At 52.6% G+C, this 11,721-nt stretch overlaps 1 protein-coding gene across 2 annotated transcripts in view; it reads right to left on the minus strand.

Annotated features, from left to right (window-relative positions):
• Positions 1–11,275, minus strand: part of ACAN (aggrecan) — a 64,639-nt gene extending 53,364 nt beyond the window's left edge. For both annotated transcript variants that reach the window (XM_032624520.1, XM_032624522.1), the window contains exon 1: positions 10,942–11,275. The gene's annotated coding sequence lies outside the window, so the exon portion shown is untranslated. The remainder of the gene's footprint in view (positions 1–10,941) is intronic.
• Between the last annotated feature and the right edge of the window lie 446 nt (positions 11,276–11,721).

Below are 11,721 nucleotides of genomic sequence, written 5' to 3' on the forward strand. Positions count from 1 at the left end.
TTCAGGTCATAGGCGGGCATTTATATCCTTTGTACTCAACTTGCTCAGTCTCTAGTTAGCTTACACGCACTGACCTATTGGAAGATATATCATTTATTTAATCTGCCTTCCCTGATAGGAATTCCTTTATATCTTACAAATGAAGCGTAGATCTAAAATATAACAGCAAGTCAATAAAGGATGCCATAGGCTGAATTTTGTCTCTCCCCCACCCCAAAAGATTTGTTGAAGCTCTAACCCCCAGTACCTGTGAATGTGACCTTATCTAGAAATAGAATCTTTGCAGATATAATCAAGTTAAGATGAGGTCATTACAATGGTACAGTAGGCTTGCTGCAGTTTCCAGGTGTGTCGGGAGACTTGTGCTAGCTTCAAGGTGGCAGGGAACATAAGGCTCTTGTTGCATCCCTCAGGTCCCTTCCTGCTCCAAGCTTGTATGACTACCTTAAGAGCATAAGTGGGCAGGAGAGCAACTGAGGAACTTCAGTTTGGGCAAGAGGAGGCAGTCACATGATCAGCCAACCCACTGCTACAAAATGTCAGGTTCTGAGACACCAGGAACGGGTCCGGGGATATTCATGATGAACAGCTTCGAGAGTGTTTCAAGTGCACTTGCTCTGTGCTACGTACCTTGGTTTAGCTATGTTATCTTGCTTTATCCTCCCAATAAACTTATAAGGGGAGAGTGATTATACCCAATTTGCAGATAAGGAGACTGAGGCATGCAAGACTAATCAACTCTGGCAAGGTCACACTGCTGGCGAATTGGCCAAACTGGGCCTGGAGCCCTTTGACCTGACTCCACCCCTGGAAGACAGTGGCCTGATGGATTTCTTGGTGAGTCCAAGTGCTAGATGTCATCAGGAAGGGAACTGGGAATAAAATGTAGGTGACAATGCGCTGGACACTCCACCACAAAAGAAAGACAAGGTGGAGCTGGAGTTCAAGGAAGGCCCAGAGTGGGCGGGGCCTGAGAGGACAGGTGCAGAGCTGATCGGGGGTAATGTTGCTTAGTGTGGACAGTGAAGGTGCAGAAGAGCTGCCCACTGAGGTCTTCAGAATCATGAAGACGTTGAGCTCTGAGGCCAAGGAAACCTCGTCTTGTTCTCTATCCTCTCCCCAGTGCCTGGCCTACCTCCTACCATGTCATGGGTAGTGCTGGGACCCTGCAGCTTGAAAGATGTACAGGAAATGAGATGAAAGATAGCCCATGGTCCATGTTGGGTGGCCCAATGATAGAATTTGAAGCTCCAAAGGTGGTAGAACCTAAAAATGTAAATTTATTTCTAGAAGCAGCTGCTCCCCAAGACATTCGATTCATCATGAACTGCTAAGGAAAGCTTGGAAGGGGAGTGGCCAGTCCTCTCCTCAGCTGGGTCCCGCTGATGGCAGAACATCAGCTGGCCCAGGTGACTATGCAGAGTCCCTGGGCCCTGGCCAGGGTGGGATGGGGCTACTAAGGTGGCTGGGCCAGTGGGGCCTGTTCTTAGACAGCTGCCACGTTCCGGAGATAGAGCATTGGGAGCTGGGAGACTGGGCCCTTGTTCCAGCTCTGACAGCCACACCTCTAGCCAGGACATACTCTTTTCTAGGTCCCAGCTTTTATATCTATGACAAGAGAAAGATGCACCACAAGATGGCTTTCAAAAGACATAAAATCAGAGTTGTTCTCATAGAACCTGACACAGACCCTCACAATCACTGCCCCTCTCAACTCACTTCTGTGGCCCCTGAGGGGTGTCAGAGACATCCGCCCCCATGCCGACTCCTTGTGGAGCATGGTTTGAAAAGCACTGGATTGAAGTCACTCAGCAGACTTTGACTGGGCACCTACTGCATGCTAAGCATTTTCTAGGTGTTGGAGACAGAAGACGATCAAGACAGACAGGGCTCCTGTCCCATGCAGCTTTTGTTCTTGGAGGGGCTGGGAAGGGGGCAGACAACCACCAAGGGAAACAACCAAGCAGCAACTTTTAGATAGTGATAAGCTACAGAGAAAATGCAACAACGGATTGCTGGGGACGTTGGGGTAGAAGTGTTCATCTTCTTGAAATTGGGTGGCCAACTTAAAGGCTTCACCAAGGAGGTGACATTTGGACCTGAATGACCAGAATGAACCAGCTATGCAAAGTGATGTGGGAAGGGCATCCTGGCAGGGGAGACCATGTGGGCAAAGGCCCTGAGGTGGGAACGAAGTGGGAGGCCAGTGGCTGGAGGGTGGTGGGTGAGGGGAGAGTGAATCGTGGATGCTGAGACGGCAGGGAAACAGTACCTGAGGGCCTTGGGCCAAAGAAGGGGATTGGGCTTTATTCTTAGTGTGAGAGGACCACATCTCTATGGCCTTCTAAGAGCCTCTGCAATCCCCAGAAGGCTGAGGCAGGCGTGATTACTGCCTGCATCTAAGGGTAGGTCATCCCACAGGGTACTTGCAGTGACTGAGGAGTAGTCCAGACTAGTTGCCAGTTTCCAGCCATCGAAGTTGCCTGAGCCTTATTTGGTGTATATAAGAGTCTTGCTGACCCCCGTGGGTAAAGCCCAGGCACCCCCAGGCACTGAGAGGGCAGAGGGAGCTCCTGAGAGACAAGCGATGGAGGCCGAGGTGGGTCGAGGGGGCAGTAGGAGGCCAAGGCTCTGAGTCAGTGCTAGGAGCTTCCTTGACTAACAAAGCTACTCCAATCCCCAACCCGGCTACATAGCAGTCCTCTCCCTCAGGGATGGGTTTGAAGACAATCTACGCAATCAGGTTCCCTCACACCAGGGGGACCCTGTCTCTTAAAACATCACCAAAGCGAGTTACAGCAGAAGCCACTGCAGGCTGGGCTTAGGAAGCAAGTAGGAATCCCAGAATGAGGCTGCCCTAAGGGGAATTAAGGGCTGAGGAAAGGGCTGAAGAAGCCCCCTGGCTGGGCTGTGTGGCCCTGGGTGGGGGTGATGCCCACCGATGGAGTGGTGAGGACAGGGGACAGAGACAGGTAGGTAGACAGGGTACCTCTTTGCTCAGCTCTGGGGCTGCCATTCCCCCCCGGGGATGCTACTCACTGAGACTTCTGGGAGACTGGTGCCCCCTGGAGTCAGACAGCCAGTAGAGCACACAGTGTTAGGCCTGCAGCCGATGGGGTAGGAGGCAGGGCAGTCAGGTCTGGAGAGAGAAAGTGTTCAGATGCAGGACTCAGCCAAGGAGCCAGGGCCCCACCCTCCGGAAAACCACACTGAATGTTCTACCTCTCTCCCCATTTTTCTTTTAAATCCAGGAAAAAAAAGGAACTAAAATGAGCTTCCAACATGACCACCCTTTAAACGGAAGGTAGCAGGTAGGAGAGGTTGGGTCCAGCCTTGCCCTGGGGGTGGAGAGGGCTTGTTGGGTCAGTGACTGCATTTGAACTTTAGGGTTTTAAGCTCTACTTGCTGGGGTCTCCCTTGTCCCGGCTTGGCCCTGGGGCGCTGGTGCAGCAGCCTCATTCCTGCTGCAGCATCAGACCTGGCTGACTGCCTAGATCAGCATCTCTAGACTGAGTCCCTCACTCTGCTCTAGGGAAGAAGAGTTCTCTGGTCACATTCAATGTGAGGAACTTGATGGAGATTTCCAATGCCCCTTAGCATATTGAGAAGTCCTGCAAGAAAGGGCACTTTTTATTCTGTTTAACCCTTAGGGATGAGATCCTTTTTACATGCAATGCTACTGACATCCCTGGAAGGAATGTTCTACTTTGGGGAACCCTGGCCTAGCTTTTTCTGCCCCTTGGGACAAAGGTACTTTACTCCAGGGTCAAGGACAATTGTGTTAAGGAAGAAGGGCCCCTGTCTCAGGCAGCAGAGGGGAGGCAGGCTTCCACTTTCTCACTCCCCTAGAGGACAAAGGTGAGGCCAGAGGCTGTAGTTCTGTCTGCAGGGAAGGGAGGACAAGTCACCTTGAGAGGCAGGGCTAGAGGGAGGGGCTTAGAACCAAACGGAACAAGAGGAACTGTTTTGGGCTTTAAACTAGGGGTTCAGAATCAGGACTGCATTAGAATCACCTGGGGAGATTTTGAAAAATGCAGATTACTAACCTGCCCCCCACTATCAACAATCTGTGGGGGCACATGAGGCCTGGGAATCCTTGTTTCTCAAAAGCTCCTTAAATGTTTCTGATTCTAGGGACAGAGGTTACCTCTGGTGACAGCCTTCCAGGCCCCTTTTTCAGTGCCTCGTAAAACTGGCAAACATCTGCTACATCCCTGAGTCATCCTAAAATCCAGGTGTTCCCCTGAACCATCTGAATAAGCATGTCAAAGTGAGGGGGTTTGGTCGGGAGGAGGAAGGAGCACCCTTGATGGGGAAGGGAAGTAGCGGAGGGAAGGTCAGGGAAGATCCAGGGTTTGTTGGGGAAAATACCCCTGCATATGACCCAGGGTGGTGGCCAGGACAAGGAAGCCCAGGTTTCTTGAGAGAGACGGGAGTCTGGGCTCCTCCCTTGCCTTGGACATTTCTCTTCTAAAGGGTTTTCTTCCCAAAAGCAACCCTGGGGCCAGGAAGGACCCTGGAAGGACAGAGTCAGAAGGTGGCCCAAGGGTGGGCAATGGGTGGTCCCAGGACAAAATGTGTCCACAGTTGGATGGGATGGCACAGTGTTTATGTGACCTAGCAACTCCTATTACTGGTTTGGACATGACATATGATGTGGAGGGAGGAGCCTCAGAAGCCTGGTTAATGCCGTGGCTCTGCCAAGAGCAGCCCGTGCCCTCCCAGTCCAAGGCCCTCCCCTCTCTGGGACTCAGTCTCTTCACCTGCATGATGAAGGAGCCAGGTGATTTAAATGTCTCCTTAGTCCCCCCTGTGCTCTAATGCTTCATGATTCTGAGAAGGCTCAGGGAAGTTTGCTGATTTCCCAAATCCACCCATTTGGCTAGTGGCTTTCAGTTAGGCCTTAATTTGTTGTGATTTCAACTCCATGTGGTTGAGTAATGGTTCCATTTTAAAGAAAGGAAAATGGAGGTATTCAATGACGTGCCTGCACTGAGATAAGTCTCCATGTTCCTGATCCTGATTTGGTCCTCTATTCAGCAGCTTCCTCAGTTCTGATGTCCCATTCCTACCTCCCTCCCCGCATGGGGATCCTGCTCTTGGGACTGTCACAGCTCAATGGCTCAAAGGCTGTACCTGCAGTTCCCTCTAGAGGGCGCTGCTGCCTGGTGCGGTAACCTGACCCTAGCAGGCACTGGGAACCAGAGGTCCTGGCTTCTGGCTTTCTTGGGATAGAGTGGCAAAGTGGAGGATGCCTGTTTGGGTGTTGCTGGCACTTTCCTTGTCAAGAATTGAGAGGAATTTATAGTGCAGTGGTCCACTGGTTTGTTCATTCATTCATTCAGACTGTGCCCAGCACTGGTTTGGGCACAATGCACACCAGATACAAAACAGTCCTGCTTGGGCTTCACAGGCACCCCTTCACAGGCACCCCTTCCTGGACAGTAATTTCTCACTGGATCTCGACCTATGAGGGCAGGGCTTAGTATATCCATTTTACAGATAAGGAACCTGAGGCTCAGAGAGGTGAAACAATTTCCCCACATCACACAGCCAGTCAGTGCCCAGTTCATGTGAGTCCAAGTCAGTGCTCTTCCCCCTGCACACACTGGAGGATGCATACATTGGGCTTCTTGCTGCAGCTAACCGTTCTCCCATCTTCTCACCCCTTGCTGGGAGCTGTGTGTGTGAAGAGGTGCTGACCCTGCACCCCCAGAAGCAGAAGGCATTATTGTGGCAACCGTGTCCCAAACAGCAACCTTCTTTGACCTCATGATCACATGTCCGTACCTGCTGATACTGTAACTTTCCATAGTGGGACCTTTAAAAACCTCAGATAATCATAACAGCTGCTATTTTATTGTAGGTCTACTCTGTGTCAAGTCCTTTATTTGCTTCATCTTGAATTCTCTCAGCTGTCTCACAAGCCCAGTTTCACAGGTGCAGAAACTGAGGCTCAGAGAAGATGACTTGTCTAAGTGCTCATAGTTCGGATTTCAACCTGTATCTGGGCCACCAGAGTCCAAGTTCTCTCTACTTTACCTCTGTGCCCCTGGCTCTTTTTTCATTTGTTGTCTCCTCTTTATTGCCTGCCAAACTCTCCCTTCTTGCCCTCCTACCCCCAGCTTACCTTCCTGCTGTTACACACAGTTGGGCATGGCCTGACCCAATGACTAAGTGAAGATCTGGAGCAGAGTTTCTTAGTCTTGGCACTAGGGACATTTGGGGCTGTATAATTCTCTCTTGTTGAGGAGAAGGCACTGTCCTGTGCATTGTAAATGTTTAGCAGCATCCCTGGTCTCTACCCACTAGATGCCAGTAGTATCGCTCCTCTCCCACGGTGACAACAAAAATTGTCTACAGACACGACCAAATGTTCCCTGGGGGGCAAAATAGCTCCCCAGTTGAGAACCACTGCTTTATAGAAATGAGGGGTCAGGGTCAAGTTGATTATAACCTGTCTTCCCCTTTAGACCATGAGTGGCTGGAGGGCAGGAAGAGTGAATTGTTTTATTCACTGCTGTGTTACCCACACCTAGTGCTGTGCCTGGCATGTGACAAGTGCTGCTGAAAGAAGAATGAATGAATGAATGAATGAATGAGTAGTTTCCACGGGCATGGTATGTTTCAGGATGAGGGCCTGAAGGCCTGGGTTCCCTTCCAGATCCTCACTGACCTGCACTGGGCTGGCCTGGAGCACAATACCTTTTCCTCTCTAGGCCTTGGTCCCCTTTGCCATCTCTTAAATAAGGGTCCTCACTGGCCTTGAAGCCCTGGACATCTGTGGCCTGGGAACTGCCATGTTCCACCTCAGAGGCCCGGAGTCCAGGGGTTGAGGAGAGGGGCTGTCTCCCAGGCTGGACATTAAGATCTGCCCAGTCTTGAGTTTCTCCTTCCTACTCTTGCTCCCCAAGTCAAATCAATTACAGAGAGACGGGGAGTACCCCCCTCCCGCCCCAAGACCATATGCAGCAGAGGTGGCTCATTTTTTGGGTGTGTGTCTTAAAAGGAAAAACATGTAACCTCAAAGGTAACCAAATATCCAAATCACGGTGCCCAGCATCACACACCCCAAATCCACCTATTCATGAGTTTAACAAAAAGCTTCTTTAGGATACACTGTAAGGCCATTGAGAGGGAGAAAAGTCGCCTCTTACACGCCCAGGCCAGCCCACAGGGCCGCCCTCCCAGCACACACATACACACACTCACACACACACACACACACACACATACTCAGCCGCTTACAACAAGGCTCTGAGTTTTTAAAAGTAAACTCTACCGTTTCCGTTCTTGCCCTGGATTCAACTTTTGAAAAAAGGAACCGTTTTACCGTTTTCCCTACAAATTCCTGTCTCTCTGGTCCTCCCTTTGCCTCAATCCCGCTCCCTCCCTCTACCCCTACCCTTGCCCACCCCCAGCAACCCATCCTCTTCAGTCACCACTCCAGCTCCCACCGTGCCCAGGGGCCCAGACCCCCTGACAGGGATGGGGCTGTTCTGTTAGGTCAGGGGAAGGAGAGCAGCCTCCCCAGGGGAGATGCCACACGGACAGCCCAACCTTTGCCCCCTGGAACAGGGCTTTCTTAAGGAAGGAGGGTGGTAGTAAAGCTCCCATCAGGACCCAAAGCATGGCCCACAGGCAGCCTGGTGACAGCAGGAGAGGACGGCTCCCAGCTCCCATTTCAAGATGTGTTCCCATCCACAGACCCCCTTTACCAGGGCAGTCCATTAGCCCTGTCCCTTCTTCTGCTCCACTTGTAAGCAGGCTTGTCCTCTTCCTTGAACTTGCCCTTCACTCCCACCTCCAGCTTCCATCCCTCGCTGCCTCTACTCCCATGATACTTAAGGGTTTTGTTTCTATAGGGGCAGCAAGGATGCCCCAGCGCTCGCCAGCTAGAGCCACGAGGCAGGAATTTCTCAGAGACAGAAATATCATCAGGATCAGAGTCTTCCAAATTCTTTTGATCACAACCCGCAGTAAGAAATACATTATACAAATACCAAATTTGTGTCTATTTGTGTGTATACATATATATTATCAACATATATACACTTATGTAGACCTGCATAAGTATATATCAGAAAGAAAAGTTTCCAGAAGCAATACTTACCTTTATGACATGGGAAGCACTATGAGATTATTCTTTCCTATTTCATTAAACCTCCACGAAATTAGTTTCAAAACCAGCAGCTGGACCACTCCTGTTCTAGATGTTCATGTGGGAGTGGACTAAAAATGACACTCGGAACAGGGTCCTGCGGGCTTCCCCTGGCTCAGCTGAGGTCTTCCTAGTATCCAACAAGAAGGGCCTTGGGGGGATCAGGTTCTAGCAGGGATCATTTAAAAAAATCCACACCCAAAGTTGGACACACCGTCTTTTACTAAGACAGAACTGGGACCCCAAAGGGGCCTAGAAACCACTAGAGGAGAGGAATTCAGGTTTGTGGTACCTGCTGAGAGCCAAACAAGGCACCCACACTGGGTCTTTTAATTCTCATAAAAATCCCCAATCGGAGGTTTTCATCCCCTTTTTAGAGAAGAGGAAACTGAGTTTCCTTTGTCAAGGAAACCTTGCTTGACAAAGTCATGTAGCTAGTAGTTGGCCGAGCCAGGATTTGAACCTGGGTCTGCCTTGGCCGGCAGGCTGCCTGCCCACCCACATGGCTCTTTCCCACCAGCTCAGCAGGTGAGCTCTCTCTTGGACTCCCTCTCAGACTGGGGAGTCTGACAGGCCATTCTGGGTCTGTGAGGATGGAGGGTGCCCCATCTTGGCAGGCGGGGGTACAGGCTGCCTGGGATAGGAGTGTGTGTGTGAGAGGGTGACAGGCGCAAAATGTGTACCTGGGTGTGAGGAAAGGCATGGGGACAGGTGTGGCTCACACCAGACAGCGCAGGAGCTCACCCCTCAAGCGCACAGACTTCCTCCAAAGAAGTAATAATATATGTTGTTTTCCCTTCTGGATTCTTTGCTCTTGTGTTGATCAGAGGGGCTTTCAAATAATAAAGGAAGAATGCCAATTTAAGTATGATTTTCACTGAAAATTCTAGGAAGGAAAAACTTCTACTTAAGATTAAAATCAGTAATAATAATAATATGGAACAGCTTTGAGTACTTGTCCAGTGGCAGGCACTGTGCTAAGAGCTTTGCTTGGGTCACATCACAGCTTCTGTTTATTGAGGACCCGCTATGGGCCAGCACTGAGCACAGAGCCTGGCACCTAGGTGGTGCTTAGCAGATGTCAGAGAATGAATGAATGAATATACCAGGCATTTAGCTAGAAACTGCACAGAAATACATCGAATTTAAACACAACTTGATGTAACCTGAGGAACTGCAGCATTTCTCTGAGAGAGATTTTCTTCCTTTTGATAATTCCTCCATCCAAAACTTCTTAAACTGGAGAGATCTTTTGTTCTGTAATTTTTTCTTTCAGGTTAGAAGCGTCTCCCCAACCCCACACTCTCACCCCTAACAAGCTTTTGGGTTTTCTCCCCCATTGCTTTTCCATTCCTGAGTAGTCTCTTCCTGGCTCAGTGACTGACAGGCCAACACGCCAACATGGATCTTCACAGAGCCTCCTAAGCCCCTTTGCCCCTTCTCCCTGGCAGCCCAGAAGACAAGCAAGAGAGAGGAGGATTTGATCCCAGACCTCCGGACCCTTCAATCAGTACTCGTGATCAACTATGGCCTCAGAAAACCTAGATTCTAGTCCTACCCCTACCCCTAAGTCACAGTGCAACCTTTAGTGAATGATCACACCTTTCTAGGTTCACTTTCACTTATCATGAGATGAGATGAGTGTGTTTCAGACTGTCAGCTACCCGCCCACCGCAGCATCCAGGAACCAAAGTGCCACACTAACCCAATTCAGCTTTGCATCTTCCTCCCTTCCCTCCTTGTAGCCAGCCACCACCCCCCCCCACCCCGGCAGAACTGGAATTTACACATCAATCAAAATGCAGAGACCTGGGCTCCTTAGTGGTGAAATCCTAGAAAAACCCCATCAGAACCCCGCTATGACTGCAAGGAGGAGAATGATGAAGAGGTTTGGGTTGGATCTTGTCCCCCAGTAGGAGATGACTCCCACCCCTACAGTTTGCTGTAGCCTAGAATGTGGCTTTCATTGGCATTGACAACTGCCTACCCAACCCCAGGGGTAGAAAGGGTTCCTGCTCCACCATCACTGGCTTCTTCTGCAGAGGGATCCAGAGATGGAAAGGCAACCCATGGCCATGTGTCCTCCCCTCCCCTCCTTTTCCTTGAGAAATGCCCCTTCTTGGTGGCATGTTCAGAGCGCTGCTCTTGTCTCCCTTGCTGGCAGCTCAGAAGCCCTGTCCCAGGCTCTGCCAATTCCTCCTGGCTTTCCCCCACCCCTCCAGGTGCCCAGTGGCCAAGGAAGTGGGACCAAAGGGTTCTCTCAGCCTCTACTTAGGCACCTGCTGGGTATCTGACACACTGCCGTGTCATTTCCTTTATTCCTCAGCCACTCTGCTGCTGAAGAGGCCTCCTCCTTCCCCACTGACAGAGGGCAGGCCAAGGCTCAGGAAGATGAAGCAACTCCCCCAGCTCAAAAATAGCACAGCGGGATTTGGACCCACAGTTTCCTGACTCTGGAGCTGCTACTCTGTCCACTATGGATTCTCCCAAACCCTGGGGCTTGAAAAGTGGGTCCCTTAATTCTGGGGACCAGGAGACAAGAGCCCCTCCTCACGTGTCCCTTCGCCCCATTCACTCTGAGTCTGCAACAGCCAGAAAGTTTGCTCAAGTCCACTGCGGACGCAGCCGGTGGATGTCGGGGCCCCCAGCACACACCTCCCAGGGGGGTGGGGGAGACGGAGGCAGCACAGCCTCCAGCACAGAGGGGGCAGCCACAGCACCGCTCCCGACTCTCCAGGCGCCCTGGGAGAGCCTCTCTCTGGAGGGCAGGAGACGGTTACCTTGAAGAGTTGGGCTCCCTTCTCCAAGAACTTCAGTCCCATACACTTGGCGAGGCAGCGGGGTCTCCTGGGGCCAGGAAGCCCGGGTCTCGCCGCGCAGAGGCGGAGACGCTCTGGGAGGGCGCTGCGCACCCCTCCTCCTGCCGGCGTCCTGTCCGCAGGTCCCCTCAGGCGGTGGCCGCAGCGGCAGCGTCTGGGTTGCGGAGTCCCGGCCGGCCTAGGGAAGGGACACTGAAAGGCGCCCGGAGCCCCCTGGCACCCGTGTCAGATGCCGGCCGGCGAGGGTGCTGAGAGAGAGACTTGAGCAGCGCCGCGCGCGTCCTCAGCTCTGAGAGCCCCCTCTGGAGCAGCGGGAAGGTAGGTGGGCGGGCGGGCACGGCGCGCGGTGACACATACATAGGGGAGGGCGGGGGAGGGGAAGGCCCAGGAGCGGGGCGGGAGGGGGCGAGCGCGAAGGGAAACCCCACCCCCGGGGGACCCGAGGGGCGGCCGACAAAGGGAGGGGAAGGCAGAGGCGTCTGGAGCGCGCTGGTCCCCAGCTCCGGACCGGCGCGCGGCTAGGGAAGCCGCCGGGCGCGCAGGGCGCGAGAGGAGCGCTCCCCGCCGCGGCGCGGCCCCGGCGGCCCCGGCGCCCGCCGGGGGACGGCGGCGCGGGAAGGGCTGGAGCGCCCGCGTCTGCAATGCGGTCGGCCTCTCCTCAGCCGGAGGGGCCCGGGAGGGCCGTACCCTCACTGGTAGCCCCTGCGGGCCCGGCTCTGCAGCCGCCGCGGCCGGACAGGG

Source organism: Phocoena sinus, chromosome 2 (genome assembly GCF_008692025.1).
Source record: "Phocoena sinus isolate mPhoSin1 chromosome 2, mPhoSin1.pri, whole genome shotgun sequence".
Classification (NCBI taxonomy): domain Eukaryota; kingdom Metazoa; phylum Chordata; class Mammalia; order Artiodactyla; family Phocoenidae; genus Phocoena; species Phocoena sinus.